A 21,631-nucleotide genomic window follows, 5' to 3' on the forward strand; every position below is an offset into this window, starting at 1 on the left:
ATTAAATGTTACAGATCAAGTTTTCTGTGAGCTACACTGAGAAGCAAGTCACTCAGATTTGGCAGCTTGACAGTTGTTCAGTATTTTGGCCATAACTTGAGCTAGGCAGCTCCAATTTCAAAAAAAATATTTATCAAAACATATATCTCTTCAAGATCTACAACTTTGTAGAAGAAATTGTTTTCTAATTCGGCGTGCAGGTGGGTCGAAAATCCAAAACACAGAGACTGTGTTTTTCAAGACAGCTTGGTGTACAACTGCTTGGAGAGTGCAAGGAGATTGAGAGAAAGCGAATTGTGTGAGAACACACTGGCTACGTGCGGGCGAGTAAGCCCGACGTTATCCGGCATCGGCCGGAGTTTGGTCTTCTAGCATCGTCTACGGCCTCGAGCATTGACGGCTTGGCTTGGCGCATCGGTTTCGACATCGATTTGCAGCTATTCAACTAGCGCGCTTTCGCCCAGCGATGGAAGCCAACATCGAGCGTTTTCTCGACTTCGGACACAGGCAACCATAGCATTGGCACTTCTGCCCCGCGGCGGAAGACGGCTCCGACATCCATCCCCAGCTTTTCGACTTCGACGATTTTCTCCAGTTTTGAGTTTTGCTCAGTTTCCAGGGGAAACTCTATTGGATTTTTCTCAGATTCTTGCCATGGTTTGCACATATTCACAGTTTGCTCCTCTGATGTTGTAGTGGTCGAGTTGACTCCCACTCTGACAGTTATCTGCAGTTTTTTGGCTTGTGGTTTGCGTTGAGTTTTGACTCATTTTGCAAAGAAAATTCTGCTCGTTTTTCTCATCTTTTTGCTACAGATAGACAGTCATAGGTTTCACAGGTTTTTGCAGATATTTTGCAGGCAGTTTCTCTCGTGGGATGCGTTTTGAGCTAACTTGTTCTCTACTTGCGTATATGGTTATGCGAGAGTTTGCAGATTGTGGAGTTGTTTTATGCATATGTGAGCATCGATTTTGATGCGATTGATCATGCTTTTGAGAATTGTGTAGTGGTCGAGTTACCTCCCACTTTGTTGCCATTTTGGCGTTCACTTATGGCAGCAGACATGTGTGACATTGAGAGACGGAGGTCTCATTCTTACCGATACATGTGTTGTTGGCATTGCGGTCACACAGGGCACATTAGACACCGTTGTTTCAGACGTATGAGACAGCAATGGAGATGTATGCATAGTGCAGTTACGTCTTTGACAGATGTTAGAGAGGCAGTTCCAGTGGCAGTCTATGCCAGTGACGCTGATGTCACGCTTGCCTCCAGTGTACCTCTTGCAGATTTGTCTATGGTTAGCACACTTTCTCTACAGTGGTTACTAGATAGCGATGCAGTTTTCCTCATCACACCATGTCGTGAGTGGTTTAGCACATTTTCTAGTGGGAGACTTGGTTGTGTGCACGATGGTTTGGCGTTTAACATAGAGGGTGTAGGAGATGTTTGTTTGTCATTGCCCAATGTTGCGTCATACACGCTACGACATGTGCACTACGTTCCTCAGCTAAGACAGAGCTTGATCTCAGTGAGACAGTTGGCAGCTTTTGGTTGTTAGGTACTGCTTAGAGAGCAGTCTTTCCAGATGCATTGTGGAAGGAGCCCGCAGCGGCCTGGTATATCCTATGCATGTATCTGAGGTTCGAGACGGCGTAGTCTTGGTTTTGTTGCTAGAATGCTTTGAGCGAGAGATGAGACGTGTCTTTTTCGCAAGTGATCTCCATCATTCTCTGGAGACAGAGCATTTAACTATGCAGGACATGCTAGTAGACTTTGTAGAGACAGAGATAGAGCGGCAATGCTCTAGTGAGACACAATAGGTGTTGTCAGACTTTGTGCAGGTAGAGGTAGAGCAGGTCTCCTCCCTAGAGACACAGATAAAGCTGAAAGATATGGAGTTTTTTGACATGCTCATGTTAGAGGCTATTGAGTTGGTACCAGGATAGTCTTGAGGATGCAGTGATTGCAGATAGCGCAGGGGAGGCGAGTACATCCAGTCTTTCACAAATTTTGTCAGCATTTGAGCGTCGCATGTTCGACTTGTTACTTTCGAGGCTCGAACTAGCACTTGCAGTGGGAGCATTTGCAGCAGGGATTGTCAACCGTACGATGGGGCTGACACTAGCATGACGCTTCGTGGAGCTTTGTACACCATACAGAGTTGTCTGTGGGATTTACATACAGGATCTAGCGTAGGTACGCATGCTCGCCTAGAGCCGATGCCACTGCATGTAGATCGAGTGAGTGATCCAGTGGGTGTAGGTTGAGAGAGTCTCTCACCTATCATCTTGTATATACTAGTAGATAGCTAGTAGGGTCCACTTATTGACATAGTCGCCTTTAAGTGGGAGTATGTTGGGGTAAAGGCGGTGTGTCTCACCTCGGGCCGGGCGCCCAATGTCCCAACCGCCCACTGACACTGACCACTGACCCTTATGCTTTGTACATATATAGAATAAGGGGTGTAGAGCTGATTGCTCTCCACTCCACCCACATCTGGTGTCTCCCTCTTCCTTGCACGCACTCTCTCATGCGCACACTGGCATGCTGCGCACACTGTGCACTCATCACTAAATGCTATGTTTATGTTGCTACCTTCAATTATGTTTACCCACTATGCTCACAAAGTAATTTCACAAAAGTACTCTCTAATTTTTGCTACTCTCAAGTTAATATGCCAATTACATTACATTGGTATCAGAGAATTTGGTTTCTCTTTTCTTGCTTAAGAAGAGAGGTCCTTAAGTAGCCTATAAATGGTTGATTTTGTTAATTATATTAGGGTAAGTGGGATTGGGATCTATTATCGGTCTTGTTGAGCCCACTATGTGGGATATGGTGCACACCTAGGGAGCTTTGGACTTAATAATGGGGTCTTTTTAGACTTGCCTATAACTTTACCATTATTGAGCCATAAGAAGTCCGAAAGGAGCTAGCCCTCGGCAATTCTGCAATATTAGACCCACTCCACTACTCTCTATAATTAACCACTTCGAGCCGTGGGTGTAGATATTTAAGAGCCAATTTTCAAAGGCTAAGAGGAGTGGCAACTAAGGTTTTGAATTGCCAAAGCATACACTAAGTACATACAAAATTTTTGTTAACATGGCTGACAATAACCAAGAGAGTAGAATGAACATTGACAACTTTGATTTTTCACATGAAGGTGCTAATGATGATGCCCCCATGTTTGTCAATTATCTCGTTACTAGGTTGCAACAAGCTATGGACAACCCTGCTTTGCAAGCCGAAGTTACTCAACAACTTTGCGCTCATGGGATTTCCCTTCCTCTCCAAGAGGAGAGAGAGCTTAGGAGGCCTCTTGAAGAGAACCCCAAAAGAAGGCTCTCTCCCATACAAGAGGAGGAATCCAAAGAGCAGGAAAGCAATGAAACTTTAAGCTCCTATGAACATGTGGCTCCACAAAGATGGCAGTCTAGACGATCGCCAACTCCTCCCAAAAGGAAAATATCAACACACAGTCCTTCTCCTCGTCATTTCGAAAGGGAAGAGAGGAAACAAAGGAAGAAAAGGGCAAGAAAGAGGTCACCCTCTTCCCCTTCTTCTTCACCTTCCTCCTCTCCCAACGAAAGCTATGGCTATTCTCCTAGAGAATACAATAGGGGAGGACATCATAAATCATACCCTGCATGGTGAAGGTCACAAAAGTGCAAGAAGTTCAAGGAGGGAGGAAAGACTATCTCTTTTCTCACCTATGATGGCACCTTTGGTGCTACCAACAAAGTGTTGGCCTTCATCCAACAGTTTGATGCGGCCTTTGGACGAGGGCTTTACGGAGTTGTCCAAGCTATGCCATGTAGCTATGCATTTCCAAAAATCGGCTCATCAATGGTGGTCTAGCCTTTGTGGCAACAACGAAGCCCCAAAGACATGGAATACTCTACAAGTTTCCATCATGAAGCAATTCCTTGCAAGCGATGCAAAGGAAAAAGTGCTCACCGAATGGCCCAGTTTGAAGCTTCTCTCCCATGAGTCTATCCACAAATATGTAGACAAGTTTTGGGATTTACATCTCAAGGCTACTATCTTCCAAAACATAGACTTTGTCGAGAAAAAGCAACAATTCTGTGCGGGATTCCCTGAAGAGATGGTCGAATACGTCAACTCTCAACGGCCTGGTACTATTATCAAAATAATCTATCACACCATGGTTGCTTCACACATCAATTTCCAACAAGGGGCTAGACGGAATGTCAAGCCCATGGAAAACAAAGATAAAAATGATGCAAAGGGAAAAACCATTGCCCAAAATTCTTCCCAAGGCACTTCCAACAACAACAACAACAAAAGTCGGTCCAAGGAGAAGGGGGTTTACAAAGGCAAAAACAAACTCTCTCCTGAAGAGCTTGAAGCTTCTTGCAAGGACCATAAGTGTTTTAAGTGTGGGGAGCAAGGACATGGTTATCGTTCTTGCCCCAAGAAAAATGCCCGCAATGAGAGTCCTAGGTCTTCCACCATCAAAGCTCCAAAAGAGGATGCTCATTGCAAAGTATCATCTCTCTCCTATGCTTGGGGAAAGGTAAGGGAGCATGATGCCTTCATCTTGTTTGACCCTGGCTCTACTCACAACTTCATATCAATGGATGGAGAGAGAGAGAGAGAGAGAGAGAGAGAGAGAGAGAGAGAGAGAGAGAGAGAGAGAGTTATAGATAGAATAAGGCTAGAGGAATGGAGAGAGTGTGAGAGATAAATAGAGAGAGGTAAATATAATAGATAGAGAGATAGAGATAAGGAGAAGAAGGGTTAGAGAGAGAGGAAGGTGGAGAAAAAGGATATCTAGAGGTTGCCATGTATGTTACCTACATATTTAATAGGTGTCACACCAAATCTTTGTAGTCTATAACTCCATACAAGGTATGGCATGATAAGAAGACATCTATCGATCACTTGTATGTTTCTAGTTTCTTGGCTTATGATCTAGTGTTGCAACAATAATGCAAAAAATTATATAATAAAGCTATCAGCTACATCTTTGTTTGTTAGAGTGCTAAGAATAAGGGTTACAAGTTATATCATCCATAGTCAAAACGTATCTCGACTTAGGGGGCTTCATATGTTGTCTTTGAGTGTAAGATATACAGAGGAAGATAGTCAGATATGTAGAGAGGAGAGATTGGAGAGGAGGTATTAATACTAATTGGGCATTTAACCAACATACTTTTTTTTCAAGATATGTTTGATGTTGGAGTACCATAGATATAAATTCATATATTGTATTTGAGTGTGGCGTATCCTTATAAATATAGAGTAGGGCGTAAGATAAAATATATATTGATATCTAGCTCGCTCTACTAGATTTGTTGAGCAATGTCATCTTCAACATGCAAGGTCAGTTTGTTCTTGAATAATGTTAGCGGTGTCCCTATGCTACTTGATTGCCCAGCAAGATTTGCCATGGTGAATCCTGGGGATTACGGGGGTTGTGGTGACAACGAGATGTTTGCCATCATTTCCACTCTGGATGGCGACATCCACAGTGTCATCAATTTCAATTTATTTTGGATTCAACCTTGTCTAGAAGGTTTTTGTTGGTCACAAACAAGAGTGTGGATATGTCTCCAAGATCAAATGTGGCAATAGTGGAGTTGTTGGACAGCTCCATTGAGGAACAGGAAGGTTTTGCTGTTAGGAATTTAGCCAACAAAAACAAGATTCTTTTTCTGTTTGTCGGCAAGCAAAGCCAAACAGTTCAATGGAAGAAGAAAAAGAATACATAAATAAGTCTTCAGGTACAAATCAAGTGGGGAAAACTTAGAGTACATTGGAGTACATTGCTTTCAATAGCCACATAAGTAACTGTGGTGGACATCTCGTCTGTAAAAATAGCTCGTGCTCAATCAATGCAATGAACGGGCAACCAAATGAAACTTCTTGGATAGGGAAGTTGCTGACATCAATTGCACCCGCTGCAACTTATGCAAGTAGCCCACACTGAACCTTCTTTTGGAAACTTAGAATATTGCATTTTTCTCAAAATATAGCCTTCACAGACATGCTTAGGTGGTGCCTCCATAGTGGACAATGAGGCAACCATATCAAGTTTTTCCCAACACATCAAACTGGTAAAATTTAAATGTCCAAAACATGCATTCTATAGTTAGTATCTGAAATAGCTTTAGAATTTGTAAAAATAGTTTGCAAAGTTTTCCACACACTTGTCATAGGAATTGATCTTTTACAACTCACAAGACAAGGTACGTGATGCCACATTACTATCACCTAAAGTAAGATTGTGAACAATGCATCTGTCATCCACAACTTTTACAACAAGACCAAGTCTTGCTAAGGCAAAAAAACAACAATAGATTCTTCCTGACCCTAGGCATTGCCATTATTTGTAGTGAGTGCAATCTTTTAGACTCCTTCAAATGGATAAGAGGCATTGTTGGCACAAGTGACAGTGTTCCCATTGGGGACAACATAAAGAGAAATGACCAAGTTACAATGACATGCAATGGTCTTTGTAGCCCCACTGTCAAAATACCACATATGTTAATCCACATCCTCAATCATGGACAGAAGGGTCATACTGACACATTGTGTTGGGATTAAAGCCGAAGTGGCCTCTTATACGAATATGGTCGGCCGCCCGCCTAGCTCGCTTATCACTAACTCTTTGTATATACTCACTTATACTTGTGTGAATATTAAAATTTGGGAGATAACCCTTCAATGAATTCTCTACATACTGTGTAAGCTCTGTGTGTGTGTGTGTGTGTGTGTGTGTGTGTGTGTGTGTGTGTGTGTGTGTGTGTGTGTGTGTGTGTGTGTGTGTGTGTGTGTTGATCTAAGCTCCGCTCCGCGACTTCACGTTGTGTATTAAAAGTCTATTTTGCATCAACAACAAAATTTGTAGATTTTGCAATGGCTACATTTGAATAAGGTTTACTTTCTTTCTTGCATGCATCTTTAGCCTTTATCTTAGGACATTGCTTTATTGATTTTTCTTTCCTCTTTTAGCTGATTTACCATATGCATTACTGTTATGGGAGGCATTTTTCATAGATGTTTTTCTACCTAAAGAAGGAACATTGGAAGTAGCATCAATGTTATTGCTATCTATTCTTTGTGTAACAATAAAAGATTGATCAAAATCATGTTGATTAGCCCTATTTTTTCTTGACATAGCATGCCTGGGGGATTCACTATTATAATGGGGGGTGTAACGTGCGTGCATCAAAATTAGAGACACCCCCTATGTATGGTATCTTACATGCTAACCTACCTCCCTACATACGGACAAGATACGGACGTTCTTGCAATGAGCCATCCCCCCTCATACGGATTTCATACGCAATGTAATGACCCACTATTTTATGTATACTAGTAACATAACAATTTTTAGAAGCACATGCTTTTGCAAAAATACATGTTGAACTGCAAATCAACAGAAGTGTAGATTTTAGTGTGTTTTCATTTGCATTAGATGTTAAGAGAACAAACCATGAAAAGCAACAAATGTAATGAATATTAAATTAAAATAAGCCAATCAATTCAATATAATTTGTCAAAAGATGGACATCATTTCCCCTGTAAACTGATACAAATCTCAATATCAAAACCAATGATACTAGCCACCTACTCAGTAGGCTTCCCACATGGGATTTAAGGCACACATATGAAATGGATTGTTCTCTAAATAACAAATAATGGTATGCTCATAAATAACGATGAAAAACTTTAGTTATTAAATTAAACACATTACAAAAGGTATTAACTTAATTTTTTTCTCTAAATGTATATCTTTCTTATTAAAATCTCTCTCTCTCTCTCTCTCTCTCACACACACACACACACACACACACACACACACACACACACACATCATGTACCAAACTCAAATGTTTCTATTCATTCTAACTTTTGCAAACAATGTGTAATAGAGTATTAGAACCACAAAATAAAGGAAAACTTAAAAGTCTCGTGGTTTTTAGGTCAAAATTTGAAGCTTTTGCTAAAGCGTTTCCGGTTCACTTTAAGGCCAGCTTGCAATCAAGCTGGGTTATTAAAATTCAAAGGACCAAAGCAAAAACTCTTGAAGAGAAAATTGAATAAACAATCTAAATAACTTTTGTTTAACAAAAGAACCAGAGTCTAGAGACCAATAGCAAGAAAAGAGCAACAAAAGCGACTTCATATGAAAAGAACCACTAACCAATGAATCGCAAAACCAATGATTGAGTAGAAGATTGTCCCAAGCTCTCTGAGGCTCATCATTTTCCTCCTCATCATCAGAGCCATCATCAGAGGAAGGGGACTGTCAAATACAAGTAGCACTAATGTCACCAATAGAAACAAGTAACCAAGCCTCTTTCTTTGTGATAGCAACATTTTAGACAGAACTTACAAAGGCAAACATTTATGATGCCAGGCTCACGAGTATCTATGACATACACCAAACTGCAGATCCCATCCTTCTTTGACTTCCCCTTTGCCTTATTTGCAGCATTTTTGCATGGGACAGGCAAACCCCTTCCCTTCCTTGATGGACTCTGCCAAAACAGCTTTGTCATTGGTATCCTTGTCTTTTAAAATCATCTCTGCCACACAATCTGGATGATAAAATTGACCACACACGACTGCATCACACAACTAATACCTCTCACTCAGGATGCTAAATCCACTCTAGCATCCTGCAAATGCCTCGTAACATCATTAAAAAGGGTGTTCTAGAACTCTAAGAACCAAACAAATGATACTACAAACAACATTTGCCACCTGAAGTCGAGCAACAGCATTTCCTTGAGAAGCTTTTTTATAGATTCCCATTTTTTAGCTTGCAAAGCAAAAATTCTCTTTAAACTGTTGTAAAGACAGATGGACCTAGAGCATACACAATTATGGTGCCGGCTCATAAGCTACTAGAGAACGAGCATCCTAAACTTTACGACCAGAGTGTTAAGAATGCAGACATGGGGCTTAGACCTATGTAAGCTTTACAAAACTGTCTTGGGAAAGTTGATATCTAAAGGACTCCATGATACCCACACCTGGAAAACTTTGTCTTGACAATGCATTTCATGTTAACTAATGTGACTATGTAGTAGAGGATAGCAAGGGCAATAATGCAAGTGAGAAACCTCCATTTCTGGACTAACTCTAGTGATTATTGGAGCTGAGCATTAGCTTCTGCTGCACTGCCGACCAACACCCCCTCTTTCACACCCCCAAAATCATCTTCAAAAGTGCAAGGAATCATCAACGTATTTATATTTCTTTACCACTTCATATTGACTGACATAATACAAAGTCATATCTTATGCAGGTGAGATGTGCATTACTACTTCTTGTAGATCATTAATTCTCGCTTCTAGTAAGCATACCTTAATTCTTCGAGCCAAAACTTCGGCTTCTTTACTCTGACAAGACAACAACTAGAACAATCATTATGTAGCTAGAATCAAGACAAACATGGTTAGAAAGTTGCTAAATGCATTTGATAAGGTCCAAGGACATGCATAGAATATACCCATTGATAGAATGGCTAATCCAAGCAAGACTTATTTGTGGTGCACAGGAAATTTAAAGAAGTAATACAAAAGTAAAAAGACCACCTTGTGGGTTGTCAAACGGAGTGCAACTTTCCACTCATTAGAATTGAGGCGCTCTTCATAGCTTTTATACAATGAATCATAATATTGAGCCATTCGAAAAAATGCTCGTGACCGCTTTTCTACATTTTCAATAAGATTCTTGTTCTCCACCTTCTCAAGTAGCTGTATAGATTTTTGAAGATACCGTGTTAAAATAATTGGAGCACTAAACACACACAAAATTCCTAATCACGTTATGACACAGATTCAAACCTTAACAGTACAAAGTTAGAGCATATACCTATCTGACCGCGTCTCAGCAAGCCATTTCCCTGTCAAGCAGTACACACTCCCCAAACCTACTTCTATATTATAATGATTGATAACATACTTGAGAAAATTGACAGCCATTTACTACTGATCTTGAACCCATAATATCTTTGCTTCTTGAACCTTCACATACAACAGGCCTGTTGGTGATTTTGCGAGAAGATGTGATCGATAGCTCAAATTCACACCTTTGAACCAGCCATTAAAACAGTGAAAAGACTTAGCTATAGTCTAAAAGCTCCATCAGCCATTACCTTTCTTCTACTGCCATGCCAACATGCTCCTGATCAGTTTCTGAATGTATGCTCTGTTTAAAATGTTGCTTGAGCTCATGGATAGCAGCCGAAGCCTGGTTAACTCGTTCGGCCTTCAAAACACACACACACAATGCTCATACAAGTTTCTAGTAGAAAGTTCTATTAGAAAGGAGGTCAAATGCTTGTTACCTTCCGTGCAAATGTAGAAAAATCCAAAAGCTGTTGTGGAACATGACTTTCACATTGCAAAACTCTAAGCAAGATAGTATAATATGCAACAAAAGGCTCAAACAAATCAAATTGGTATTGCGTGTGCCTCAATTGTTGCCGCCAATCATAATCAATCATCGCCAGCTGCTAGAAAATATAGCTTCAGAAATAACGGCATATCAATGAATCAACAATCTATCACACAATGCAACAACTAAATAAATGGATTAAATAGCGAACTTATAAGGCTCTTGACACTAGTAAACGTTTACAAAACTCACATACTAGCAGCAACTGAAGCAATTTTTTTACTTGTACCGGTTTTACAATGTGGGCTAAATTAAGCTTCTTAGTTTAATATTACACCCTTTAAAAAGCAACCAAAAATTACTTGTACACAACTGCACCGATTTCCATGAGAAAACCTACATTTACTATATGTGATTCCATAGAAACTATCAAAAAACTAAAACCGTACAACCATAAGAGGTTGTTCATAAATTGGGCACCCACATAAGATGAACTTGTGGGGCACCTTCCCTAGAGTTGCTTCTCTTTCCCCCAAGATCAAAGTTTTCAGCACACAAAAGAAAGCCTGGGAATGGAACCTCCCCTACAGGCCTCAGTACTCTAACCAGAAAATGTAGTGATCGGGCCTTTAAACAGGTATTTCAAGCTCTTTGCACGGATAACAAAGATAAAAGAACAATCAGTTTAAGTTTTTTTAGCTGAATTGACATGATATACACAGCAAGCTATGGATGGAAGGAAGCACATGGCCTCTACAGAAATACAATAGCATAAATACAACTAGTACTTCTCACTCACACACTAACTTGTCGAGCAAGATATTCTAGGCCTCTGTCGGGCGCATAGGGCAATGTCGGAATATTCGGGCCTACTGCTCATTAGAACTAGTACCGCCTGTTGGACCTACTCACTCACGCAGTTGCTTGTCGAGCAAGCTATTCCAGACATGTTGTGGGTGCACAGGGCTACTTGGCAAGCGTTCAAGCAGTGCCTGTTGTCGAGTGCACAGGGCTACCAGGCAAGCGTGCTTTGGACCTGCTGCAGAGCTCTTGCCAAGCTTGAGAGATAGGAAGGGCAAGGCTATTCCTTAACGCCCCCATAGGGCCACCCATTGCCCAAGGGGAGACCTGTGGAAGGAAGAGATCTAGGGTTAGCGAAAGAGAGAGAGAGAGAGAGAGAGAGAGAGAGGGGGAGAGAGAGTGGGAGAGAGCGGTTACTTGAGCCGTGTAGAGTCCTGGGGTCTACAGAGTGCATCGTTGCTTGCACGTTCTCAACCATGGTAGATTTCAAACTCAAGCTTACAAGTCACAGAGTTGAGAGATCCACTCTTCACACTCTCCCACACGGTAGTCTCTTTTGCTGTGAGTTAAAAGCCAAATCTTTAAAATCTGAGATTCCAAATTCCACTAAAGTCTACTCTGAATTTAGGGTGTTTACACAGAGCCATTTTTAAGCGGGCACCTATCCAAAACATGGCGGACCCTTTGAAGAGAACTGATAACACATCACCATTTCATAACACGTCAAAAGAAAAGCTCTCACTGGTTGAAATTAGGTGGGCATGCCTCCACCATATTTGGGCAAGCAAAACCCCCCATCCAAAAGCATACTCAAAATGGCGTCGAGCTGGTTGCCAACAAGGACATGGCCTGTAGCTTCGTTTGGCGATGTGTATGCAGTGTTGCTGCCATTTCCTAGTCTCAACACATAGCGCACAAGGGATGAGTGTGAGTAATCACGACTCTAAGCACATAGTTTAATATGACTTGAAGCTTTGGGACTAATGCTTTTCTCATTTTATGGCTCAGCAGCCCGACTCTGACTATGCCAAAGAGTGTTTTTTTCACCTTGGTGACTTGAATTTTTACATTCTTGTGCTTACTACAAACATGTCTTCAGGTAAAAGTAAGCTTGAATCCTCAAAAAGAGGATTAGTGAAGGACCAAGTTGGCATTGAAGGTTTCTTTTGCCATACCTGTTTTATCATCTTCGAATCTGCATTCGCGTTGGTTGGGTTGTCCTTCTTTGACTGTGAAGACTCCATTATCCGTTTGATTCTCCAATTAGGCCTGTTGATAGGAGTCTTTGTTGTTGTTGTAGGCCTTTGTTCATTGTTAGCATCTGGCTTTTGACTAGGAGCATTGAAAGACTTAGGAATCCAAATCTTTTGAGGACCTTTGTATCTCCATTGTTGAGTGCTCTTATTGCAGCACCTTTGATAGGACTTCTAAATAAAGGAATGCGAATCGATTGGAAAGAAGAGCACGAAGCTAGTTTTGCAAAGTTAAAGAGATATTTAGTGTCTTCTCCTGTTTTAAAGCTTCCAGATTTCAATAAGGATTTTGAAGTTGTGACCGACACCAGCAGTCTTGCCTTAGGAGGAGTTCTTACTCAAGAAGGGAGACCAATAGCTTTTACCACTCGCAAGCTCAAAGATCATGAGAAGAATTATCCAACTCACGACCTAGAACTTCTTGCTGCCATCCATGCATTGAAGCTATGGAGACATTATCTTTTGAGTCACAAATTTTGGCTAGTTACCAACCGCAAGAGCTTAAAATGAGACAAAGGAGGTGGATTGAACTTCTTCAAGAGTATGATTTTGATATCAAGTACCGATCTAGAAAGGACAATGTAGTTGTAGATGGACTTAGTCGTAAGTATTTCCTCAGTGCTATCTCTATACCCAATTTATCCTATTCTGGAAAGGATTAGAGAAGCTTCTTCAAATGACCCAAGGTATCAGTGACTGTTAGCGCAGATTCAACAAGGCGAAGGATTTAAAGCAGCTTCTAGACTGGCTAAAGACTAGGCTAAAGACTATTCTCTTCAAGGGGAATTTCTTTATCTTGGTGAAAGACTTTATGTACCTAAGGATCCAACATTAAAGAAAGCAATTTTACATGAGGCTCATGATAGCGACTTCTAGACATCCAGGGTATGCAAAGACCTTGAACGTAGTCAGAAGAAGTTATTTTTGGCCAGCACTAAAAGGTGATGTTCTTCGTTACGTAAAGCAGTGTTTATCTTGTCAGCGGATTAAAGCCATACGAATCAAGCTTCCCAGGCAACTCAAACCTCTTGATATACCTCAAATGAAATGGGAGTGTATCAGTATGGATTGTTTCACCCGATTACCTTATGTTGGAGGCTACGATTCTGTATTTGTGGTTGTCGATATGCTCATTAAGGTGGCTCACTTGATACCTGTCAAGACAACCTATAGTGCTTCTGACATCAATTGAGAATTCATCAAGGAAATCTTTAAACTTCACGGGTTATTGAGAAGAATCATTAGTGATAGAGATGTGAAGTCTACTTCAAAGTTTTGGACTTCTCTTTTTCAAGCAATTGGAACTCAGCTATGCTTCAGTACTTCATATCATCCTCAGACTGACGGGCAAACTCAAAGGGTAAACCAACTAATCTAAGATATTCTTAGAGCTTACTGTTCACAAGAACCGAGTAAATGGATTCAACATCTTCCTTTAGTAGAGTATGCTTATAATTCTTTCGATCATAGAAGCATAGGAATGTCACCATTCAAGGCACTCTATGAACATGAGTGTATATCTCCACTGGACTTTTCTGATCCAACTATTAAAGTAGAGGCCTCAAAGCAAATGCTACAAGACATGGAAGCACAGACTAAAGCAATTCGCAAGGATATTCAAGCAACTCAAGACAGACAGAAACATTATGTAGACAAGAAAAGATTTGAAAGAACTTTTTAGTTAGGGGATGAGGTATTTCTCAGGGTTAAACCCAAGCGGAGTAATCTACCCTTGGGAAAATTCAAGAAGCTTAGCCCCAAGATACTGTGGACCTTATGAGATTGTAAAGGTTGTAAGTGACCAAGCTTACAAGTTGCAATTATCCTCAAACATTAAAGTTCATGACGTTTTCCACATGAGTTTGCTCAAACCCTATATTCCCAATCACAATCACCTTATAGATGCAGACAAGTCATTATTCCTACTCAAGGCGTTCTCGAGCTACAACCTGATTACATCCTTAAGACGCGGGAAATAAAGCTAAGGAATAGGAACATCATCAAACATCTAGTTAAGTGGAAGGATTTTCCAGAAGAAGCCGCAACATGGGAAGATCAACTAAGGCTTCCCTCAGCTATATCTAACACGGGCATGGGAGATGGGATCAACGGCTCTCATCACTTTTAAGCCTCGACATTAAGCGCGCGCCATAGATCTTGTCGCATAAATAAACTCGGGTATTTTTGTAAACTCGGGTACCTGCCTCAGCTATATCTAACACGAGCATGGGAGATGGGATCAAAGGCTCCCATCACTTTTGAGGCCTGACATTAGGTGCGCGCCATAGATCTTCTCGCATAAGTAAACTCGGGTACCCAAATTTACAAACATACCCAAGTTTACTTTTTCTCGCCCTGATACTTTTGCACATCAAACTCCATGGAAACGTGTACATTCCACAACTGATGTGCGTGGGCGAGATGGATAGACCACATGGCCCTCAAACCCCAGGTTGTGGGTTAAATCCCAAGGGGCGGGCCTCGTCTATATCTCAGACGGGCATGGGAGGAGATGGGATCTACGTGTTAGGAAATAAGACGTAGCTAAATAGATAATTGAGTAGATTACTTAATGGAGAGAGACAGATTTACATACACGAGATTATAGAGGAGAGAGAGAGAGAGAGAGAGAGAGAGTACACACGATACACGTGGTTCACCCAATGTGGGCTACGTCCACGGGAAAGCAGCCACTCAATGGCTTTAGTACTTCAAAACAAGAAGTAGTTTACAAAGGGATTATACCCTTAATGGAGCTCCCGCCTTACTTCACTCTCACCACCTCACACTCACCTTGTTGCATCAACTTCACGCTATGAAATGTGTGTAGAAATGGCCTCCTTTTATAGGCGAAAAGGGCTGCCCTCTCTCATGAGAGGCAGCCATGTGTAGCCGCCCTTGTGTAGATAAGTCCAAACCGGACCCTCCAATCCGCCCATGTGTGGCCGCCCTTGAGAAGACAAGTCCGCTTTTGAATTCGGCCCCACCGGCCACCGGCCATTGACTACCGGCCACTGGCCAACCGACGGTTGTTTTCCGACCACTTTCCGGCCGCCGTCCGGCCATAATATTCCGGCGAAAAGGAATATTCCGGCGAGGGGGGAAAAAAGTCTCGAGGGCTTCCGCCCCCGAGGCCCCTAAAGTTACCCCTGATTTTTGGCCGTGAAAATTTTGGTTTCCGGCGAGTGATTTTCCTTCACGCACGATGGCTTCTCCTCATAATGGGGGCCTTACAAATGTGCGCTTTTACCACAGAAAATTACAAAGGGTAAATCAGGCTCCATACTTAACACTACGGTGGGATGATTCGAGGCCCGTACCTCACACGGGCATGGGAGGAGATGGGATCTATGGTGGGATGATTGAGGACCATAGATCTTGGGCAATGTAAACTCGGGTACAATGTAAACTCGGGTACCCGAATTTACTTTGCTCCTTCCCCCCCACCCCATGGGATTGAACCCACAACCTGGGGTTTGAGGGCCATGTGGCCTATCCATCTCGCCCGCGCACATCACCTGTGGAATGTACACGTTTCCATGGAGTTTTGATGTGCAAAAGTATCAGGGCGAGAAAAAGTAAAGTCGGGTACCCCCTCGTCTATATCTCACACGGGCATGGGAGGAGATGGGATCTACGGTGGGATGATTGGGGACCGTAGATCTTGGGCAATGTAAACTCGGGAAAAATGTAAACTCGAATACAATGTAAACTCGAGCACCCGAGTTTACTTCGCTCCTTCCCCCTCGCCCCCTGGGATTGAACCACAACTTGGGGTTTGACGGCCATGTGGCCTATCCATCTCGCCCGCGCACATCACCTGTGGAATGTACACGTTTCCATGGAGTTTTGATGTGCAAAAGTATCAGGGAAAGAAAAAGTATTTTTGTAAACTCGGGTACCCGAGTTTACAAAAATACCTGAGTTTACTTATACGACAAGATCTACGGCGCGCGCCTAATGTCGGGGCTCAAAAGTGATGGGAGCCTTTGATCCCATCTCCCATGCCCGTGTTAGATATAGCTGAGGGGGGGCAGAGGGGAAGGAGCGAAGTAAACTCGGGTACCCGAGTTTACATTTTTCCCGCATTTACATTGCCCAAGATCTACGGTCCTCAATCATCCCACCATAGATCCCATCTCCTCCCATGCCCATGTGAGATATAGACGAGGGTGCACTACCTGAAGGTGCAAACCATCGACTCTATCGAACTCTGATTTCTCTTATGTTGTCGCCAGACTTCTTCAAGTACACACCCACCCTACACACACCTCAAGCTATGGTGAGAGGGTATACCACTGCCATGCAGCCCAAGTTGGAGCATGATGAACAACCGAGAAGTTTGCATCACAAAGGACAAGTGCCGAGTGCCAACATCAGCAGCCTTCAGGAGAAGGAAGATCCAGGAGAAGAATAAGTGGCTGCAGACACTCCTCTCACCACAACAAAACTGCAGCAGTCCTTGATAGATCCTTTTATGGATTTTAAGGTATCTCTAAACTTGACACTAGAGTCCAATGTGGCATGGTTAGAAAGGATAGGGTTGCATGCATTTGCAACATTGCCATGGGATGAATGGAGACATAACTACTATGCAAAATCCGAGCTGGATATTCTCCAAAAAACTACACGTATGATTTCATGCACAATAGCCTTTACCCCGGAATTGGTTTCACATGTATTTCATTTACCACTGAAAGGTATCCTCACAATCCCTTAGTGTTCTGAAGCTTTGTTGAAAAAGGATTTTGGGCCTACCGAGGGTAATACGAAGTATTACATGCTGAAGAGTGTCAATTATGCAAGGAGAGAGCAGCTCAAATGGTATTTGGAAATATTATGCTTTCTCATTAAGTTTGACCATTAGGAAGAGAATGGGGTCTAGGCAAGCCTCTTTATTTTGGCAGTTTAAGGAAGTCAAAACTTTAGTATTAAGAAAGAATCAAAGGAAACCTTTTAAAGTGAAACATGCAAAATGGCTAGTTTATTTGAATTCAAAGTTTCCCCCCAAAATGGAATTTAAAATCTAGCAGGTAAAACCATATCATGTAGCATATCTATGGAAAGAGCCCGATGTATAAATTACAGATCTATGATCTCCGCTCAAATCAGAAATCATATGTCGGAGTTATGGAATGCCGAAAATCACAAAATTTTCTACCTCCTTTTTGAGAGAAAAAGTGCATCCTTTGACCACTCTTACACATCTCTTACACACCCACCATTCTTGCACACATGGCATACAACTATTTGTCAAAATGTTAATCATCTCTATAAGCTCATGGCATATAAAGAGGCCCTCCTACACCCCATTCTATTCCTAATGCTATATGTCAAAGGAAAACTATGGACCATGATGTTTTGTAGAGCAAGGAGTACAGTTAATTTGGCACATTGGCTATATGACAAAATTATAGCTGAGGTTTACATGTCAGATAAAAGTAAGGCTCAAAATTACAGTAGGTTATCTACATTTTTAGTAGCTATGTTTAGTTTTGCAAACAAATCCCTCAATGAACATAAGGGTGCAGATAAGCAAACAAGTGCATGATTGTTGGGCAGAACAGAAATGTTGAAGGAGGGTGAGAATTCAAGCCAAAAGGTAGAGCTGCTAGCAGATGTGCAGGAAAATCAGCAAAAGATGTCTTCCTTTAGGTTTTTGGTACAAGCAAGATATTCAAAGGAGGAAGCATTGAAGGCTGTGCCAAATACATAGATGAGTGAATCCATAAAGAAACTGGATGCTCCAATCATTACATCTAATGAGAAGGTGCCAAAAACAACTAAATTGGGAAAGGTCTTCACACAGTCAAAGAAAAGAAAGGTAGATTTAAAAGTGTTCAAAGCAGTAAGAAAATTGAATTTTGAACCAGGAACTCCCAAGAAAGTGCAACAGAGTGTTGCCATTGAGGATACAAGGATGGCTATACACATGCTAGGAGAGGTTCAATAGTTTATGAGCACACAACAAATATAGTTAGACAATCAGGTGCAAAAGCGTCAATGACCTTGAACCAAGGGTGAATTAGAGAACTCCCACTAGTTGACCCTCGAAGGTTGAGTTCCAAGTTAGTCTCAAGACTTAGATTGGTAAGTTTGATCGGTAAGCAAAGGTTCTTCGGGGCTAAGGGATCCATATGAGAGAAAGTGAATGTTATCACCCCCTTGAGTTGGCATCAAAGAGCAGGAGGAGTCTTGTCTTGGTGTCGACCTCAAGCGGGAGGGATGTCGGAGATCACGGTGTATCCATGTGGAGATGGTACAGTCGGTGGTCCCCGGGCATGGCCCTCACAAGTGGTATCGAAGCGTAGTTTCTATCCTTGGATAGATAAAGGTTTTAATTGACTCTTGTAGAAAGGGTGAGGTAATGGAAAATAACTTCTCAAATTACTGATGATGTGGACCTCTCAAGAAGAGGAAGTACTCGAAACTGTCCAAAATCAAATGGAAGAACTTGATGTCTAGAAAGTACAAAAGAAGTGCTAGCCTATATCAGTAATTATTTCCCCGAGATGTATAAAGTTTTTGGCATAATAGAAAGAGAAAAAAAGAAAAACTTTGAACGAGAGAAGATAACAAAGAATTTACCTTTTTGAAGGGTCTATCTTTAAAAGAATTTAACTAGACTTGTATATCTAAAGAATCCTAAAGATGGGCCGATTTGAAGGAATCCTAGGGATGGATTGGCTGAGTGAAAATAAAGCCAACATCCATTGCAATGAAGGAAGCATCTCTTTTTCAAACTCAAAGGGTGAACCAGTCTTAGTACAGGACAGAACAGGGAAAGCTCCCTTGAAGGTGGTCAAAGCCAGTCATTTGGTTAAGGGTTTAAAGAAAGGATTGTCAATTTTTGTTATAAGGCTCAATAAATTAGAGACCAAATCAAAAGAATCAGAGCCTAAATGGATTAATGAATATCAAGATATTTTTCCAGAGGAATTGAAAAATCTTTCACCACCTAGGGAATTAGTACACGAGATCGAGCTCATTCCTGGTGCCCAACCAATAGCAAGGACTCCCTACAAGATGTCACCCTCCAAATCCATAGAGTTGAAGAATCAGTTGACGAGTAGTGGCCCTTGCCATTATGCTAGTCCATTCAACTCTACTGAAGAAGTTCAAAATGCCCTCCCAACTGATGAGCAATTTGGTCCATTGATCCAAGAAAACCAAGCTCAAGTTCAGAAAAGATATCCGGAAAGCTACTCTATTCAAGATGGACGCTTATTCTTCAAGAATCGATTGTGCATACCTACATGCTTAAGGATGCAAATTCTAAAGAAAGCTTATGAAACTCCCCTTGCAGCTCACCCAAGTTATCACAAAATGTTTGCTTCTCTTAAACAAAATTTCTACTGGCCTAAGATGAAAAAGGACACCTTAGAGTATGTTAAGAAGTGTTTGGTATGCCAAAAGGTGAAGGCTGAAAGAGTTAAGATTCCTGGGAAGCTACAACCATTGGATATACCTACAATGAAGTGGGAGTGCATCAGTATGGATTTTGTAAGAGGGTTACCCAAGACTGTTGGAAATTTTGTTTCAATTTTTGTGGTGGTGGATAAAAAACTCACCTAGGTAGCTCGCCTTGTCCCAGTCAAAACCACTGCCTTTGCAGCAAATATTGCTCAAATCTTTGTAAAAGAAATTATCAGATTACATGGAATACCTGCTAGGATAATCAGTGATCGTGATGCAAGTTTACCTCTAAGTTTTGGAAGGCCATGTTCCAATACTTAGGCACCCAATTAAACCTAAGTTTAGCCTATCATCCAGAGACAGATGGACAAACTGAAAGAGTTGATCAAGTCATAGAAGATATGTTGAGATCATATTGCAGTCAGCAACCTCATCTTTGGATCAAGTTTTTACCCTTTGTGGAATTTTCTTATAATTCTTCCTACCATAGAAGCCTAGGAATGTCACCATTCAAAGTTCTTTATGGACAAGACTGTATCATTCCGCTCAGAATGGCCGACCCAAGTCTCCCAATACCTGCAACAAAGAATACACTTGAAGAAATGGATCATCAAATCAAAATAATAAGGGAGAACCTTAAGAGAGCAAGTGACACGCAAAAGAGTTATGCTGATTTACATAGATCCCCCTGGATTTTTAAGGCAAGAGATAGAGTTTTCCTTAGGGTCAAGCCAAAGAGAAGTTCACGCAAATTGGGAAAATATAGGAAGTTAGCATATAGATATTGTGGACCCTTTGAGATTTTGAGAAGGATAGGGGACCAATCTTACGAACTCGCTTTACCCCCTCACTTGCATGTGCACAATGTTTTTAATGTTTTTCATGTTAGCTTGCTAAAAAGATATGTTGCAGATCCCCTTCACATCCTAAATGACAAAGATACTATTCTTATCACATAGGAATAATTCTAGATGGAGCCAGAACAAATTTTAGACATGAAGGAGCGGAAGCTACGACATCGAACAATTTGGGAGGCTTTAGTCCATTGGAAGGGCTACCCCATTGAAGATGCCTCTTAGGAAGATTGGGAACACCTCACTTCTCAATTTCCTCATCTTTTTGATCAGGATTCTCCTCTTTTTTTGTACTCAAACTAAACCATGTTAGCCCATGTAACTACAAAATCCAAGTTCTATCTTACTGAACTTTTGTAACCTGACCTTTTGCTAAATAATAACGAGATTAGCGTTTTCCTTTACATCTTGTGTCTTGGATCTGTATATGGAATTACAAAATCAATAAATAGATTTAGCTAAGTTTAAAATTCTCTCAAGGACTTCTATCAAATACAAGATATAAGAACTCAGAACCGATTTCATTATATCCATAAAAAAAAATCAGAGAAAGAAGGACTTAAGACAGGCACCAAGATCTTAGAACATGATGAACTTGTTAAGGGATATAACAAAGATACATTTTCTAGAGGTCAATAGTCCCATCCATTACATGATCACAAAAGCAACTATCACAAGTAGGGCACATATTAGGCCTCTCATCAACAGGAAAGATTCGTTGTGAAATTATTGCACTAATCTCTCTAGTATGAGGTGTGAAGTTAAAGGGCCCTCTAGGTGGTAAACCAAAGTGAGGATAAAGATATATCTTTTGATGAGGAAGGAATTGAGCAAGCAAAAAGACTCGTTCTGAAAAACCTCAATGCATTGACCTCATCACGCAGTAATACCGAGGACCCAAACCCATAGCTTCAGTAACCATAG

The sequence above is a fragment of the Adiantum capillus-veneris genome, chromosome 5 (genome assembly GCF_014529385.1).
Source record: "Adiantum capillus-veneris isolate H3 chromosome 5, ASM1452938v2, whole genome shotgun sequence".
In the NCBI taxonomy this organism is placed as follows: domain Eukaryota; kingdom Viridiplantae; phylum Streptophyta; class Polypodiopsida; order Polypodiales; family Pteridaceae; genus Adiantum; species Adiantum capillus-veneris.